General features: G+C 47.3%; 1 protein-coding gene across 1 annotated transcript in view; it reads right to left on the minus strand.

The window, feature by feature from the left end:
- ADAM23 (ADAM metallopeptidase domain 23) overlaps positions 1-19,125 on the minus strand; it is a 1,183,145-nt gene that overhangs the window by 1,146,696 nt on the left and 17,324 nt on the right. The gene's annotated exons all lie outside the window — the stretch shown is intronic.

Here is a 19,125-nt window from a genome sequence, read left to right on the forward strand (position 1 = left end):
CCTAAGAACTGTAAAAATTGTACCCCTCGGTCTGTGGCCTGCCGACTCCAATCGATAAGGTTTTGTTTTTTTTAACCAGTCATTTAGAAACGGGTGAACAAGAATTCCCTCTTTCTTGAGAGCTGGTGCCACCACTAGCATAACTTTGGTGGGCCCAAAACGGCAGATAGTACCCCAGAGTCGCAAACCGGAAGAACTTTTGGAGACTGGTCCTGATAAGAATATGCAGATAAGCTTCCGCCAAAAACCCTCCTGCACAGAGTGCCACTATGATGGACCGAACGTTCCTGTTACAAAAACTTCAGACTTTGAGGCGCGACTGACGGCCTTGAGAGAGGAAATGGCCGAAGATCCAAGAGCCTCTGTAGAGTCTCCTCTACCTCACCTGCATTGCAGTGAGAACGACAGGAAGACTGTAGAAAGACATCTGAGAGAAGCGTGGCGAAGTGTAAAGCAGAACCGTCTCGAATAACCTGCAAGAACCACTGGTCAGAGGTAATATGACCATAACTCAGCTGTAGAAAGTGGAAACAGGGGTCCTGAACTACAAAATCTGTCATGCACGCTTGGTTCGTAGGCCAGTGCCCAAATACGAACAGAAAAGACGATGTATACAAAGGCTGTCATGTAAACATTATTTCATCACCTAACGCAAAAGGGGTGAGAACATCAGTAGAGCTAAACATGCACGCATAGAAGATGTCTCATACATGAAAAGAAGGTATAGAATTCCCTGTCGCAGAATAACTATAGTCCCAGATGAATTGCCAGCCACTGGAGTTGCACAAAATACCATTCAGGCACATATGTTATCTAAAGAAATATGTCTCAAAGTGCAATTCATGCCAGGTAAACGCCTGAAGATGCTGCCCCTGCAAGGAGGCTACCAGTGGCTTTTGTGCTAGAGACTAAACTTGAGAGTGCTAGAACTGAAGCTATATGAGTTAACGTACTTGGGCATTATATTTTTATTTTTTTTTACACTGCCGATACTGCAGTGAAAATACGTGACTGTAACCATGCCTGGGAAAGGAAAACTCTGCACATACATAAAGAGAAATCATGGCATTTGAAAAATCATTCTCAAAGTTGTAGAAACTGAAACTACAACTGTGCACTACCTACATACTCTCAAGGTAGATATCAAATTAGAGACATGGTACAGTCTCAACACTGGGGACCCAGAGACAAAGATCACCCTAGATTACAGAACAACAAGCATCAAATAGGTTGTCCAAAAACTGTGCATAAAGGCGCAAGCAAGCAAGCATTCAATGTAAAACATACATTGCATAGAAGAGTAGTCTAATAGCACAGTGGACTAATCTTGGGGCATCTATGAATGCACTTGTGGATCTCAACCTAAAGGTCCTGAGAATGAAGAAAAAACCTGGATGACTCCCCTGGTACTTCAGCCCGAAGACCAGATTTCTTCTTTGAGAATGTGTGGTACATGTGAAAGACAACTCAGGGGAAAATTCTGCGCTCCTGCCTGAGATTCTCCAGACTACAGCAGAAACACTACGTTCCCTTCTGCACTCAAGGAAAAAAAAAAAAAAAAAGGAGAATCAGAGAAGCGCTGCCAAGGATAGGAAGCTGCGGGCAAAAATGGCGGCTTTCTGCGCCAAAATTAAAAGAATGAGGGAGGTTCGGAGAAAAAAATGGAGGGCACTGAAGCAGACACGACGGACTGGGCAAACGAGGAAGCAGGAAATCGCTGACGCCGCCAGATGAAGAGGCACCGAAGAAACGTCTAACTCCGTAGAAAAACTTGTACGAGCTGAGAACACTTACACCCCGACAGTGATAAAAAACACGCTTTAGCCTCCCCTGTATAGCGGAGCTCTCTCCGCCCAAGAAACAATGCTTCGCACCTCTTTTTTGTTTTAAATAAGCCGCCGCTGCCAAAACATGAGGAAACGGAGGAAGAAATTCTGAGGAAGAAAATCACTCGTTAAAGTCACGGTAACTGTATTATTCTCTTCTATTATTGACCTTTTTTTTTTTTTTTTTTTTTTATATAAACAGCTGAGCTAGAAAGAGCTGCCTGCTCGTTAGCAGTTTGGGGAAAGAAAAGACTTACTGTAAAAGATTTAAAAGAAATAAAAGGAAATTAAAAGAATTGTGGCTGCCTCTCCCACAGGCAATCAAAAGAGTAGCCCTTCCCAACTAAGTAAGGGAGATGGGGGGGGGGGGGGGGGGGGACTCGGGACACCCAAATTTAACACCCCAGAGGCTGGAAAAGAAAAATAAATTCCTAACTGCCAAGCCTCTAACTGAGATCCCCCAGGCACAGAAGAACTATTATTATTATTACTCTCTTAAAGAGAAAGAAAAAAAAAAAGAGAGACTAAGGGGCTCACCTCCTGCCTGCTGTAGACTGAGAAAATACTGAGGCTAGGGTCACATGGCCAGGGCTCTTATTGGCTCTCTAGAGTCAGACTTTTTCTCAGTCTCCACCTGCTGGAAGGCGTACACAACCCATCAGTCCAATCCTGGCCTGGTCCGGAGGGACGCTAAGGAAAACAAGCTTTGTTGGGGTTACATGTGACATTGAGCAGGCATAAATGCTACTGGTTAAAGCTTCTGAGGTGTATCTCTTACTGTTGTAAAATATGGCACACGTACGCTTTAAAGGTACACTCAGAACATGCCTCCTTTTCCTGAGGAACTGTATAACAGGATGCCTAGGTGGAGAGACCAAATAAGCACCTATTTTGACCCTATTTTACGAAGACAAAGATAAACTGTGTTTTCATAAGAGACCAGCAAATATCCTGCAGAAATGGCAGCGAACATGAACAGGTGGAGGTGTAAATGTACGCGCATTGAAGTACATAAACAACCTGTGAAACTTGTGACTCCACCCATTCTCCACCTCTACCACACCTACACCCGAGTCATGTACATATATACTTTCACACTGAGTAACCTTGTAAGAGGTATTAGGGGACAATTCTATACCGAGGTTCTTAGATGTAGACAACCCAAGACAGCAGAGGGAACCTCTATTCTATAACCATATTTGGGCACCCAGATCACTAGTGTAAACCCGAACTGATGCACCTACATGTAGGCATGCCTGTTGCCGCCGCCTTTTAAAAACAAGAAAAGGTAAGTTTGTGGAAGGAATGGTGGGGGGTGATGCCACCTCAGAAGACTGCCGCCTGAGGTCCCCGTCTCAGTTGGCCTAATGGTAGGGCTGCCACTGCATCTACTGTTACTCTGACAGCAGCAACAAAAGGAGTCAGAAGGAAAGCAAGCTGTGGAAGGGAGGACAAGAATGTGATGGAGAAAGGTAGTGGAGGACAGGTGAGTAGTGGGGATAGGATGATAGACTGCAATATTTTGAAAGTCAAAGAAAGGTCTGAATGCCATTAAAAAAACATTACCAACACTTCCAACGGTATTAGAACACAAAATAAATTGGACAGACAAGAGGAGTCTTACAGTTTTCCTGTGCTCTCATTCTGTTTCTTTCAGTATTTGGTCATTAGATTTTGCTGACATTCAACTATAGAATAGGTGAGGCTTTCATTTTTCCAAGCTCAGAAAGCACTTCTTCCACAGTAGTATTTGGTTCCAGTTCTTGAGTGCTACAAACTGGTTGTGTTTTCAAGAAAACCTTATTGAATATGCACATGATAGACTGGCAAACAATAGTAGTATGAATGCATATTTGTTAGTGGTATCCTGAAAATCCAACCCATTTCTGGTCCTGAAGGACTGAACCTGAATACCACTGACTTTTCCTATTAACTCAATGATTATAAAAATATTAAGGTGATATATTATTTCTAATTATAACAAAAGGAAAGAAGGATATAACGTTATGTCAATACTGACCATTTAACCCTACTCTGTTTCCTATCTTTTAACCAGTTTTTAATCCACAATAGGACACTACCTCCTATTCCATGACTCTCCAATTTCTTCTGAAGCCTTTCATGAGGTACTTTTGTCAAACGCCTTTTGAAAATCCAGATACACAATATCAACCGGCTCGCCTTTATCCACATGTTTGTTCACTCCTTCTAAGAAATGTAATAGATTGGTGAGGCAAGATTTCCCTTCACTAAACCTATGTTGGCTTTGTCTCATTAATCCATGCTTTTGAATATGCTCTGTAATTTTGTTCTTAATAATAGTCTCTACCATTTTGCCCGGCACCAACGTCAGACTCACCGGTCTATAATTTCCCGGATCTCCTCTGGAACCTTTTTAAAATATTGGCGTTACATGGGTTACCCTCCAATCTATTCAACATATGAAGGAAGTCCCCTCTAATTTTTAAATATATCCAACAATGAACACGAGTAAATACTAGAATCTGATTGGCCATTCTGTGCTCTTGGCGTCTGATGTAAATGTATAAATAACAAAGGGGCCATTTTGTGGGGTCGGTCCGCCTTTAGCTGAATGATTTTTAACAGAGGTGGATATATGTTGTAGTGAGTTATAAGTTAATGAAAGTTTTAGACGAATGTGATAAGTTTTCTTTTGCAGATCAACGCAGACCACAGGACCCTAAGTATTTTTTGACACAGTTTGACTTAGTTATTTGAGAACACATATATAGATTTGTACTTTGAAGATAATACAAAATTTGAAAGAATTTAAAAATTTTGAAGAATTTAAAGGTTGAGGCCGATGATGAAGCAGCCCAGCCCCAGTGAGCTACAGTATATATAGCCGGGGGCTTCTTGAGGCCCTTCCTTTATATACTGAGTGTGATGTTGATTGAGCATACAATATTTGATCCCCTCACTTCGATTTGGATTGTTACCCTCCAATCTTCCAGTACCATGCTCGATTTTAAAGATAGTAATATGTTACTATCATTTAACAATAGTTCCACCAGTTCATTTTTCAATTCTATCAGTACTCTGGGTTGATAACCATCTGGTCCAGAAGATTTGCTACTCTTCAATTTGTCAAATTGCCCCATTACATCCTCTAGCTTTATAGAAATTTCATTCAGTTTCTCCGACTCGTCAGCTTCAAATACCATTTCTGGCACCAGTATCTCTCACATATCTTCCTCGGTGAAGACCGAAGCAAAGAATTCATTTAATCTCTCCGCTATGGCTTTGTCTTCCCTAGAGTTAGGCACCATTTGTGCACGTATGTTATAGAATACTAACATTTACACGCATATAATATGCACTTATGTACATAAGTACTAAAGCACTATTCTATAAATTTATGCACACCTCCATTTAGCTGTGCATGTATGGTATATAAGCTCTGTCGAGCAGGGACTGTCTTCTTCATGTTCAAGTGTACAGTGCTGCGTATGTCTAGTAGCACTTTAGAAATGATAAGTAGTAGTACAGAATACTAACATTTACACGCATATCACCCTGTATTTGATCACACCGGAGCCTGCAAAGACCTCTCCAGTACTATGTAAGCCACATTGAGCCTACAAATAGGTGGAAAAATGTGGGATACAAATGTAACAAAATAAATAATAACAAATAAATAATGCACATGTATGTAAGTGCTAAAGCACTATTCTATAATTTACACACACCTACATTTAACTGCATTAATGCTGACTTAGGCTAGTATTCTCTAGCGGCATCTTGGTGCACAGCTGCCGTTATAGAATTGATACTTAGCATGCAGCATCAGTACACCCAAATTGTGATGCCCAACTATAGTACTGCCCCATAGAGTAATTATTCATTTACATGAAGCATTCTCAAATCAATCAATAAAATTTGCAGCAACAGGCACAGAACAGAAGTACAATTACAAAAAACATTTTGTTCAAACTCTGGTGTCACATGAAATGAGAGAAAAACTCCTCCACTACCAGACACTGAGAACTAATACAAAACCTTGCAAATAGGCACTCAAACTGTACTAACCCTACCTATGAAAGTCAGCACCAGTGGCGTAGCGGGGGCGGCTGCTACCCGGGGCAGATCGCCGCTGCACCCCTCCCCGGGTGCAGACCAACACGACCCCCCCCCCCCACCGGCGTCGACACCCCCCCACCCCTCCCCGGCATAGCGCCACCCCGACACGGTCCCCACCTGCCTACGAGCTCCAGCCATCTGCAGCGCTGCTGTAAAGAAGAAATCGCTTCGTCGGCCCTTCCCTCACTCACTGTCTCCCCGCCCTCTGATGTAACTTCCTATTTCCTCAAGGGCGGGACACAGTGAGTGAGGGAAGGGCCGACGAAGCGATTTATTCTTTACAGCAGCGCTGCAGATGGATGGAGCTCGTAGGCAGGTGGGGACCGTGTCAGGGGGGAGGCGCTGCGCCGGGGGGGGGGGTGGACGGATGCACCCCCCCACCCATTGACACCCAGGGCGGACCGCCCCCACCGCCCCGCCCTTGCTACGCCACTGGTCAGCACTGCAAATATCCTAGAACACCGGAACACAGAATCTACATGTTAAAATAATCCTTCTCTATGTTTACAAAAGGAAAAACGCACCTCACCTAGAAAAGCGAGCAAGAGACTACAGATTAGAAACATACCTAGACAAAAATGAAATTTAAAACCCAGTAACCAGATCATGAGCAGTGGAAAACCGAGAAAAGAGAAACATAAATGCATTTCCTTCTGTACAAAATAAAAGAAATCCACATTTTCAAAGCAGACATTTCTCTAAATAGTGAGAATCAAATTTTTTTCGACCTTTGTTGTCTGACCATTTTGTTTTCCCACGGGTTGGTCCTGGTCTGTCCTTACTACATCCTCTTGTGGGTGTTCTCCCAAATGCGTTTTCAGGATTTAATTCCATTTTCTGCTTTTCACTGTCTATCTTCTTCTCTAATCTTATATCAACCTTTGACTCAGATCTTTGTCATTTTTTTCTCCATTTCTCTCATCTGCCTTTTTTTTAACCTACAAGTAGCTAAATTTTATTCCTCTTCCCCCCCCCCCCATCTTAAGTCTGTCATTCCCCTATTACCAGCTTTTTACTTCTTGCACTTACCTCCCTAGTTCTCCCATTCCTACCTGTGTCTTATTCTTCCGTCTCCTATTTCCAGTATTTCACCTACTTTCAAGTTGCCCATCTTTTTTCTGTATTCATTGCCTCCCCAGCTTATTTTCTCTGTCTCTTACCCCTTAGCAACCTCCAGCTTCTTCCCTGCCACTCATTCCCTCTCCAGCTTCAGTCCCTTTATGTCTTATCCCCCTATTCAGGCTTCCATTTCCCCTTTTAACTTTATTTCTACCTTTTCTCACCGCCTTCAAAGATGTGTCCCCTTCTTTTGTCTTTCACCCTGTTCACAACTCTCCATCTCTTTTGCCCCTTCCCCTATCATTTGCCCTACCTCTTCTCCCATACTTTTTTCTCCATCTACCTACCTCCTTCTCCAATGTTTACTCTGTCTTTCCTCTACCTTAACCCCCACTACCCATCCCTCTACCCCTCCACCTTTTACTGTATATACCATTGCTTCTCCCCATCCCCCACACAGTATCTGCCCTTCTCTTCCATCTTCCAGCCTCTGCATCAGCTCCCAACCCCCTTGTCAGGGCTCAGACCCCTTCTCCCAACCCCATCCCTAAGCCCAGTTTGATAGCTCTGATCTCCCCTTCTCTCTTCCCCAGCTCTAGAATCATGCCCCCAGCATCAGACCACTTCTGTCACTCCTTCTCCTAGCACCTAAATCAGGGCTATTGCCAAGCCTCAGCCTCAAGTTTCAGTCCCACTATCCCACTTTTCCCACCTGCCCCCTTTTTCAGCCCCATTATCTCAACAGTCCCCACTTTCAGCTCTTAGTTTCAGGCCCAGCCCTTTTCTCTCACGTCCCAAGTTTCAGGCCCCAGTCCCAGTCCCCTTTTCAGCCACAAGACCCAGCACCTGCCCCCTTTTCAACTCCCAGTTCCAGTCCTAGATCCCTTATCCCACCTAACCTTTTCAGCCCCTAGTTCATCCCCTTCATCCACCTGCCCTGCACTACAGATCCCCTTTTCAGCCCCAGCCACATTCTCCATCTGCCCCCCCCCCCTTTTCAGCCCCAAGCACATTCTTCCACCTGCCCAAGCCCCAGAGATAGCCCCATTCTCCCATCTGCCCCCTTCTCAGAACCCAGTTCCAGCTCCAGCCCCCTTCTCCCATCTAAGCTCCTGCTCCCGAGTTCCAGCCCTAGCCCTGTTTTAGCTGTAGTTCGAGCACCAGCCGCAGCCCCCAGTCTCCACCTGCCCACCCTCAGCTCCCGCAGCCCCCAGTCTCCACCTGCTCACCCTCAGCTCCCTCAACAGCCCCCTTCTCATTTCTGCTACCCGGCGCCCTGCATTTAAAATCTTTTGAACCGGAAGCGCAGCGACGTCGTCTGTGAAAGAAGCAGCTTGCCTCAGGCCGTCCCTCACTGTGTCCCGCCCTCCTCAGATGTTAACTTCCCATTTCCATGAGGGTGGGGTGAAAGTGAATGCATTGTAGGAAGATTTGCTATTTGATTTACAAAGTAATGATATGTTCAGCACATTTTCCATCTCAGTATTGTTTCCTGCAGTAACTTAAAATGATAATGGTAATATAACGCACAGTAATTGCCATTTTTAATGCATGTTTTTTTTTTTATTTTGTTCACACCTTTTTCAATAGTAGATCAAGGTAAGTTACATTCAGGTACACTGGGTATTACACTGGGCATAAGAGACAAATACTAAGGTATGTTAAGGCAGTAACACAACTACCCCTCCCACCTCCAGTGCAATGAAAATAGGCTAGTAAAGCCAACAAGACTACAGCCTGAACTATTGTACCCAGTGGCACAAAGAATCTAGCTTTGTATCCCCCAGCTAGTGTTGACCAAGTTTCAGCACATCATGGAGGTTGTATGATAAAGCCCAAGGGTTGGGGAGAAGGGGGAAGATAGTCCTACGTGGGGCTCTTCGGCTTCCTCTGCGAGCCCTCCAGGCCCCACCGTTTGTCTTAAGTGTTAGATCCTTTTCAGAAACCTTATTCAACGGCTCAAACGGTGGGGCCTGGAGGGCTCGCAGAGGAAGCCGAAGAGCCCCACGTAGGCCGTTGAATAAGGTTTCTGAAAAGGATCTAACACTTAAGACAATGTTTTTGGTGGCCACTGCTTCAGCTAGGAGGATTTCTGAAATTCAGGCTTTGTCTTGCAGAGATCCTTTTTTGCAGTTTTCTGAAGCAGGGGTGTCAAACCAGACGGTGCCATCGTTTCTACCTAAAATGGTTTCGGCTTTCCATGTCAATCAGGCGGTTTATCGTCATCTTTTTGAAGAGAGGATTATCAAGGGGAGTTTGCCTCGCTACGTTTCCTGGACGTGCGGAGAGCCTTGTTTCGGTACTTGCAGATCTCTAACGAATTTCGACGCAGTGTCTTCATTGCTGACATGTACCCCAGCAAAACAACCTTAATTATCCGTTGCCTCATCAAATTCATACAAGTACAAACAATCCAAGACACACCTAATAATAACCTCATACCGCACAAACCACACACCGCACACACACTAATCATGTCCTCAAGAAACAACAACAAAGTCCACTACAACCCCAACACCCACAGACACCAACAAGGAACGATAAAAAGAGAAAGCACCGCATCCACATACCAAGAACACAGACAACTGATAAAAATAAATACAAACGAACTCAAGGGAGCAATACCAATTAGTAAGGTAAAATTATGTATAATCATACCTGATAATTTTCTTTCCATTAATCATAGCTGATCAATCCATAGACTGGTGGGTTGTGTCCATCTACCAGCAGGTGGAGATAGAGAGCAAACTTTTGCCTCCCTATATGTGGTCATGTGCTGCCGGAAACTCCTCAGTATGTCGATATCAAAGCTCCATCCGCAGGACTCAGCACTTAGAGAATTACACCCACGAAGGGACACTCTGCCCAGCTCACCACCGCCGAAACGGGGGAGGGGAATTAACCCAGCTCATCCCCACACAAGTGGGGGAGGGGAATCCGTCCAGCTCATCCCCGCGGAGCGGGGGAGGGACACCACACCCGCCGATGCAGGGGGATCTGGCTTATCCTGCAACCGCAACCGCGGGAGGAGCTGACTGACCCTAACACCGCCGAAGCGGGAGGGGTACAAAGCTGCCCTACAGCCGCACGAAGCGGGAGGGAGTGCCGGCAGAATTTATGTCTCAATCCAGCCCCGTAAAACGGAGGGGAGAGGAATGCAGCAGCTCACTGTAACACAAACTCGTCTCAACTCTTGAAGAATCCAAGTGAAAGAACTTGAACACGAAGTCTTTCTGAAATAACTGAAGACTAAACTTGAACCTGAAATGCAACCAGAATAAAAACAGAACAGATATCTGGGAGGGGCTATGGATTGATCAGCTATGATTAATGGAAAGAAAATTATCAGGTATGATTATACATAATTTTACCTTCCATATCATCAAGCTGATCAATCCATAGACTGGTGGGATGTACCGAAGCAGTACTCACCCAGGGCGGGACATTGAAATCCCTGACCTCAACACTGAAGCTCCAAACCGGGCCTCCGCCCGTGCAGCCACAGTCAAACGGTAATGCTTGGAGAATGTATGAGCCGAAGCCCAAGTTGCCGCCTTGCATATCTCTTCCAAGGAGACGGATCCGGCCTCTGCCATCGAGGCCGCCTGAGCTCTCGTGGAGTGAGCCTTCAGCTGGATAGGCGGCACCTTCCCCGCGGCCACATAAGCCGCTGCAATGGCTTCCTTGACCCATCTTGCCACTGTAGGCTTAGCAGCCTGCAGACCCTTACGAGGACCTGCAAACAGGACAAACAGATGATCCGATTTCCGGAAATCATTGGTCACTTCCAAGTATCTGAAGATGACTCGTCTCACATCCAGATATTTAAGAGCAGAGTACTCCTCTGGGTAGTCCTCCCTACGAAAGGAAGGGAGACAGAGCTGCTGATTCACATGGAAGCGAGAAACAATCTTGGGCAGGAAGGAAGGCACTGTGCGAATAGACACTCCTGCCTCAGTGAACTGCAGAAAAGGCTCTCGACATGAGAGCGCCTGGAGCTCGGAAACTCTTCTGGCTGAAGTGATAGCCACCAAAAAGACTGCTTTCAACGTCAGGTCTTTCAGAGATGCCCTCGACAAGGGTTCAAAAGGCGGCTTCTGCAATGCTCTTAGCACCAGGTTGAGATTCCACGCAGGCACCACTGAGTGCAGAGGAGGGCGCAGGTGATTAACTCCCTTGAGAAAGCGCACCACATCTGGCTGCGAAGCCAGGGAAGCACCCTTCAGGCGGCCCCTGAAGCACGCCAGAGCCGCTACCTGGACTTTAAGGGAACTGAGCGACAGGCCTTTCTCCAGACCTTCTTGCAGGAACGCCAACACTGAAGAAATTGGAGCAGTGAAGGGAGAAAGTGAGCCTGCTTCACACCATGCTGCAAAGATACGCCAAACCCTGGCGTAAGCAGTAGAAGTAGAGCGTTTCCTCGCTCTCAGCATAGTGGCGATGACCTTGTCTGAGAAGCCCTTCTTCCTCAGACGCTGCCGCTCAATAGCCAGGCCGTAAGACCAAAGGGAGAGGGATCCTCCATCACCACGGGACCCTGATGTAACCGGCCCTGCTCCACTGACAGCCGCAGAGGATCGTCGACTGAGAGCCTGATCAAGTCCGCATACCAGGGACGTCTGGGCCAATCCGGACCCACCAGGATTACCCGGCCCGGATGCTTTGCCACCCGGTCTAGCACCCTGCCCAACATGGGCCAGGGCGGGAACACATAGAGGAGCTCTTGTGTCGGCCACTGTTGGAGAAGAGCATCTACTCCCAGGGATCGAGGGTCCCGTCCTCTGCTGAAAAAGCGCGGCACTTGGCAATTGGCCGATGACGCCATCAGATCTAGGCTCGGCTGGCCCCAGCGCTTCGTGATGTCCAAGAACGCCTGAGCAGATAGTTGCCACTCTCCGGGCTCCAAGGTATGGCGACTGAGAAAGTCCGCCTTGACATTCATGACTCCGGCAATGTGGGCCGCTGAAAGCTGCTCCAGGTTCGCTTCCGCCCACTGGCAAAGACTCATAGCCTCCTTGGCTAGAGGGGTGCTCTTGGTACCTCCCTGGCGGTTGATATAGGCCACAGCCGTGGCATTGTCCGACAGGACCCGTACAGGCTACAACACCAGTACCGGGATGAACTCCAATAACACCAACCGAATGGCTCTGAGTTCCAGGAGGTTGATAGACCACTTGCCTCTGCAGGAGACTAGAGCCCCTGCGCTGTCCTTCCCAAGCAGTGGGCTCCCCAGCCCATCAAAGAGGCGTCTGTCGTGACGACAATCCACTCCGGGGTCACCAGAGGCAATCCTGCAGACAACTTGTCTGTCTGCGTCCACCAGCTCAGCGCCTTGCGCACTGCTGGGTCCACGGGAAGGCGCACAGCATAATCCTCCGACATCGGAGTCCAGCGCAGCAGCAGAGATAGCTGTAGTGGTCTCATATGAGCCCTGGCCCAGGGCACTACTTCCATCGTGGCCGTCATAGAGCCCAACAGCTGCACGTAGTCCCAAGCCCGAACAGGAGAGGCTACTAGGAACTAGTCCACCTGAGCCTGAAGCTTGACAATCCGATTGTCTGGCAGGAACACTCTGCCCACTTGGGTGTCGAATCGAACTCCCAGATACTCCAGGGACTGAGTCGGGCGCAGCTGGCTCTTCTTCCAGTTGATGATCCATCCCAGGGAGCTCACAAGAGCAACTACCCGGTCCATAGCTTTGCCGCACTCTGCATAAGAGGGGGCTCGGATCAACCAGTCGTCCAGATAAGGATGGACTTGTACTCCTTCCTTTAGCAGGAAGGCCGCTATGACCCCCATTACTTTGGAAAAGGTCCGCGGAGCAGTAGCCAACCCGAAAGGGAGGGCTCTGAACTGGAAGTGTCGTCTCAGGACTGTAAAACGCAGAAAGCGTTGGAGAGGAGGCCAGATGGGAATATGCAGGTATGCTTCCTTGATGTCCAAGGAAGCCAAGAACTCTCCTGCCTTCACTGCCGCTATAACAGAGCGGAGAGTCTCCATGCGAAAGTGCCTCACTTTCCAGGCCCGATTGACCCCTTTGAGGTCGAGGATAGGCCGGACAGAACCTCCTTTCTTTGGAACCACAAAGTAAATGGAGTAACGTCCCTTGCCAATCTGATTTTTTGGCACCGGAACGACCGCACCCAGGCGGATCAGGTTGTCCAAGGTCTGCTGCACTGCCACAGCTTGACCGGAGACTTGCAGGGAGAGAGTACAAACCCGTCTCTTAAGGGTTGGCAGAACTCTAGCTTGTAGCCGTCTCTGATGACTTCCAGCACCCACGCGTCTGAAGTTATAGTGGTCCACTCGCCCAGAAACGAGGACAGCCGTCCTCCAATCTGCACTGGGGCGTGGACCAAGGCCCCGTCATTGGGTACGAGACCCTGGGGGAGGACCGGAGGGAGCACCTCCGGGACGGCGGTCTCTGCGAAAGGAATGCTGCTTGGGGGAGAAATTCCTCTTGAAGGAAGAGGGGGCAGAGGAACCCGACTTGCCCGGGCGGTACCGACGGGCTTCCAGCAACCGTCCTCTGGAGGTACCGGGACGAGTACTAGCCCGAGCCCTGACCTCTGGTAATTTCTTGCCCTTAGACGTGCCGAGATCGGTCACGATTTTGTCCAGCTCGACCCCAAAGAGCAGCTTGCCTTTAAAAGGCAATCTAGCCAGGCGGGAATTAGAGGCGTGGTCAGCAGACCAATGTTTCAGCCAAAGCCACCGCCGCGCAGAGACTGTCTGAGCCATGCCTTTAGCTGAGGCTCTTAAGACATCATACAGCAAGTCTGCCAAATAGGCTAAGCCCGATTCCAGGGCCGGCCAATCAGCCCTCAAGGAAAGATCCGAGGGGGAAGCCCGCTGCACCATAGTCAGGCACGCCCTGGCCACATAGGAGCCGCAAACTGAGGCCTGCAAACTTAAAGCAGCTGCCTCAAAGGACGACCTTAAGGCCGCCTCCAATCTTCTGTCTTGAGCGTCCTTTAGGGCCGTGCCACCTTCCACCGGCAACGCCGTTTTCTTAGTCACCGCAGTGATTAAAGAATCCACGGTAGGCCCCAGATAGGCCTCACGTTCACTCACAGCCAAAGGATAGAGGCGGGACATAGCCCTAGCCACTTTAAGGCTCGTTTCCGGGACATCCCATTGAGCCGCAATTAAGGTGTGCATGGCATCATGCACGTGGAAGGATCTAGGCGGGCGCTTCGTCCCCAGCATAATGGCAGAGCCAACAGGGGCTGAGGGAGAGACGTCCTCCGGAGAGGAAATCTTCAAAGTGTCCATGGCCTGTAAAAACAGGTTGGGCAAATCCTCTGGGCTAAAAAGCCGCGCTGCAGAGGGGTCATCCGCTCCATCCGAGCGGGGATCTATCTCCTCCAAGGAATCCGCAAAGGACCGTTGGGAGACCTCAGACACGCTGCCCTCATCTACATCGGAGGAGACAAAGTCCTCCAAGGCCTGGAAATCAACCAGAGGGCGTTTACCTCTGGGAACCTCAACCTCTTTATCAGAAGAGGGAGCAGGGGCAGCGTTTTGCATGAGGAAAGCCTGATGCAGCAGCAAAACAAACTCGGGGGAGAAACCCCCCAGACTGTGCACTTCCGCAGCCTGGGCAACAGCCCTAGACGCACTCTCAACCGGTGCTCGCAATAGCGGGGGAGAGACATGCTGCGCATCCAAAATGGCGTCCGGCGCGAAACTCCGCGAAGGAGCCGCGCGGGAAGAACGGCGCTTAACTTTAGCCGCTTGTGCCGTCGCCCAAATTAAGGGCGTTCATGGCATTAATGTCTCCAACCTCAAGGGCGGCCCACGAAGAAGCCGTCCGAGCCGCGTGGCCGGCCAAGATGGCGGAGGCGAGGAGCGGGGGATGGGCGTTTATGGCGGGAAAAAACCGCCACGCCGGAGGAACGACCGGGACATTCATCGGTCACTAAACCGTCACCCATCAAGGGCGAATCAGGTTGTAAAACCCCCGCATCCCCTCTAGAAGCGCTCCAGCGATCCGGGGAGCGACCCTTTGCGCCCTCGCCCTCCGACGCCATATGCCACGAGGAGAAGAATCGGGGAACCCCCTGCCCGCTATAAAAAGGTAAAATTACCTGCTTGCCGCTCCGAGCTGTAACGAACTGGTGTCCCAGTGAGTAGCTGCAATGAACGTTTAAAGAAACGTCGAATTAAACGCCTTTAAAGACGTTTAAAATTTTTTTTTTTTTTTTTTTTTTTAAACGGAGCCAGCGGGAGGGGGGAGAAAAGGAGGGACCTGGCACCACCAGGTTTGCACTTGCTCAAAAGAGCCCTCAACCCCAGGCCTCAACAAAACCTAAGGATTAGGCTTGGAGGCCTAGCCACAGCTGCTGCTGTGTGTGACCACCACCTGCTGAGATAGAGAACATACTGAGGAGTTTCCGGCAGCACATGACCACATATAGGGGGGCAAAAGTTTGCTCTCTATCTCCACCTGCTGGTAGATGGACACAACCCACCAGTCTATGGATTGATCAGCTTGATGATATGGAAACGTGGGATACTCTAATGCTAGATCAGTAATCGAAAAAACCACAACGATAACTGACTGGATAACAGCAGATGACCTTGACTTCCTTCTCATCAATGAAACCTGGACTCATAACGCCAAAGACCCAATAATCCTAGAGCTCTGCCCACCAGGGTACAAATGTATCCATTGGGCAAGAGAAGGAAAGAGAGGTGGAGGAATAGCCATAATTTATAAAGCCCACTTCACAGTCACAACAACAGCGGAATCAATCCTCCCCCAACTCGAAATAGCCTCAGTCAGGATCAACCACCCCAACCTGCACGACCAACTAAATATAATCCTATTTTATAGACCTCCGGCCAAATGGCAAAATGCCCAGCCACACTTCATGGATTTCATATCAAATACCTGCTTGTCTTACCAAAATATTCTTATAGTGGGAGACATCAACCTTCATCTGGAAAATATAAACACAAACAACGTACACGAATGCAAGGAATTCCTTCAACTTTGGGACTTCCACTGGCCTAATATGCAACCCACTCACAAGAAAGGACATACATTAGACATCATAACCCACAAATTTTCACCAGAAGAGAACATCATAATAAAAGACACAAAATGGATAGCCATACCATGGTCAGACCACTACAAGGCAAACACATCGCTCCTCTGGAAAACAAAAGCAATACAACAAAAACAAGAAAAGAGGACATACATTACAAGAGGCAAGATAGATCCGCTGATATTCTGGCAACAAATATACACCGAACGAATGGACGACAACTACAGACTCACCCCAATTTTTACAGGGGTGGGATAAAAGATGCAGATCAGTGCTAGACAAAATAGCACCACTCCAAACTAGGACCTCACACAGGAAAAGTTCAATCCCCTGGTTCAACGGAGAGCTGAAGGAACTAAAAACACAGGTTAGAAGACTAGAAAGAGCTTGGAGAAAAAAAACAAGACGAATACACGCTCAATGAATGGAAACAGAAGCAAAGGAAATACAAATACAAAATCAGACAAGCCAAAAGAATGCACTACAGAACTATAATAGGACCAAATTACAAGGACACGCACAAACTCTTCTCACTTGTAAACAATCTCCTAGACACCACACTGGTCACCTCAAATAGCACAGAAACACCATCGGCTACTAACCTAGCAAAATATTTCAAAGAGAAAATCACTAAGCTCCGACACATGATTCCAATCACTACCACAGAATATACAAGCATCCTTGAATGCCTAGACCCGAAATCTGGGGAATATCCAGCGGACAGATCATGGACCAACTTTGATTTGATTACAATGGATGAACTCACACACTGGCTTGGAAAATACGCCAAATCTCAATGCAAACTTGACATCTGCCCGATTAGCTTACTAAAAGCTGCCCCCAAACAATTCAAAATAGACCTCACGAACCAACTGAATTACAGACTCCTAAATGGTCTCTTCCCTAAGGACAAAGGAAATATCCTTCTCACACCATTGCCAAAAGATGCCAAGAAAAGCACAATGGACCTAACAAACTACCGACCAGTCGCCTCCATCCCGCTCATAACAAAACTGATGGAGGGCATAGTGACAAAACAACTCACGGAATACCTAACCAAACACTCAATCCTACATGAGTCTCAATCAGGTTTCAGATCAAACCACAGCACTGAAACTGTACTTGTGTCTGCAATGAACTCATTCAAAAAAACAATAGCAACCAGCAAAAACACACTCGTACTACAATTCGACGTCTAGTGCTTTCGACATGGTAGACCATGAAATATTACTACACTTATTAGAATATTTTGGAATCGGAGGCCCAGTTCTCAACTGGATCAAAGGCTTCCTCACCACCAGGTCCTACCAAGTAGCAACGAACAATGACAGATCACCAACCTGGACACCGGAGTGTGGAGTTCCTCAGGGATCCCCCCTCTCGCCAACTATCTTCAACCTGATGATGACACCACTGGCCAAATTACTAGCAAATCAGAACCTTAACCCCTACATATATGCGGATGACGTTACGATCTATATCCCGTTCAAAAATAACCTAAACGAAATAACCAACAAGATCAATCAGAGCCTCCACATCATGCACTCTTGGGCGGACTCATTCAAGTTAAAACTGAACGCAGAAAAAACTCAATGTCTGGTCCTCACATCCCAATACAACACAAGCAACTATCCTACCATAACCACACCTTACTGCACACTTCCCATCTCAGAAAATCTGAAAATTCTGGGAGTCACTATTGATCGAAACCTCACACTCGATACCCTTGTGAAGAACACAACGAAAAAAATGTTCTACTCAATGTGGAAACTCAAAAAGAATAAAACCTTTTTTCCCTAGATACGTCTTCCGCACCCTGGTACAATCACTAGTGATAAGTCACCTGGACTACTGCAATGCTCTGTATGTAGGATGTAAAGAACAGACCATTAAAAAACTCCAAACAGCCCAGAACACCGCAGCCCGTCTTATTTTTGGAAAACCCAAATACGAAAGCGCAAAACACCTAAGAGAGAAACTACACTGGCTCCCGCTCAAGGAACGAATTGAGTTTAAGATCTGCACGACCGTATACAAAATCATTCACGCAGAGGCCCCAATCTACATGCTGAACCTAATAGACTTACCACCCAGAAATGCCAGAAGATCAGCCCGTAAGTTCCTCAACTTGAACTTCCCCAGCTGTAAAGGAACCAAATACAAACAGGCATACGCTACTACCTTTGCGTACAAAAGCACACAGCTATGGAACGCACTACCCAAGACCCTGAAAACCACGGACAACTTAACCAACTTTCGCAAATCTTTGAAGACATTTCTCTTCAACAAAGCCTACAAAAATAATCCTCAATGAATCATACCACAAAGCTTTGAAGACCTTTCTCTTCAACATAGCATACAAAAACAATCCTTGATGAATCATACTACTCTGTACATCACCCAAACGCTCTAAAACACTTCGACACGACCTTACCCATTACCTTCTAATTAATTCCTCTCTTACTTCCAATTTATTACTGACTGTATATAATACTATGTAATGATCATACCAAATTAACACCCTGTAAGCCACATTGAGCCTGCAAAAAGGTGGGATAATGTGGGGTACAAATGCAATAAATAATAATAATAAATAATAATAATAATCTCTGTGCTTTTGTCGGGATCGAAAAGAGGTGAGGCGGCTTCTAAGGCTTCCATTGCTCGTTGGATTAGGGAAGCCATTGGAGCGACATATCTGCTACAAGGGCGGGCGTCTCCAGTGGCCCTGAAGGCGCATTCTACTCGGACACAGGCTGCTTCTTGGGCGGAGACCTCATCTCTGGAAGAGATTTGTCGGGCGGCTACTTGGGCATCCCGTCATACTTTTGCGAAGCATTACAAGCTAGATGTGTCTGCTCGGGAGGATGCGAGTTTTGGGGCGGACTGTTGGCGCAGGGAGCGTCAGCTTCCCACCCTACTTAAGCAATGCTTTGGTACATCCCTCTAGTTCCTGGATTCATCTGCTGCAAGTGACAAGGAAGTTAAAATTATGTCTTACCTGATAATTTTCTTTCCTTTAATGCAGCAGATGAATCCAGGGTCCCTCCCTAGTTCAACCGACGTTTTTTTCATTTTCCGCGCAG

The sequence above is a fragment of the Microcaecilia unicolor genome, chromosome 7, assembly GCF_901765095.1.
Source record: "Microcaecilia unicolor chromosome 7, aMicUni1.1, whole genome shotgun sequence".
NCBI classification, from domain to species: domain Eukaryota; kingdom Metazoa; phylum Chordata; class Amphibia; order Gymnophiona; family Siphonopidae; genus Microcaecilia; species Microcaecilia unicolor.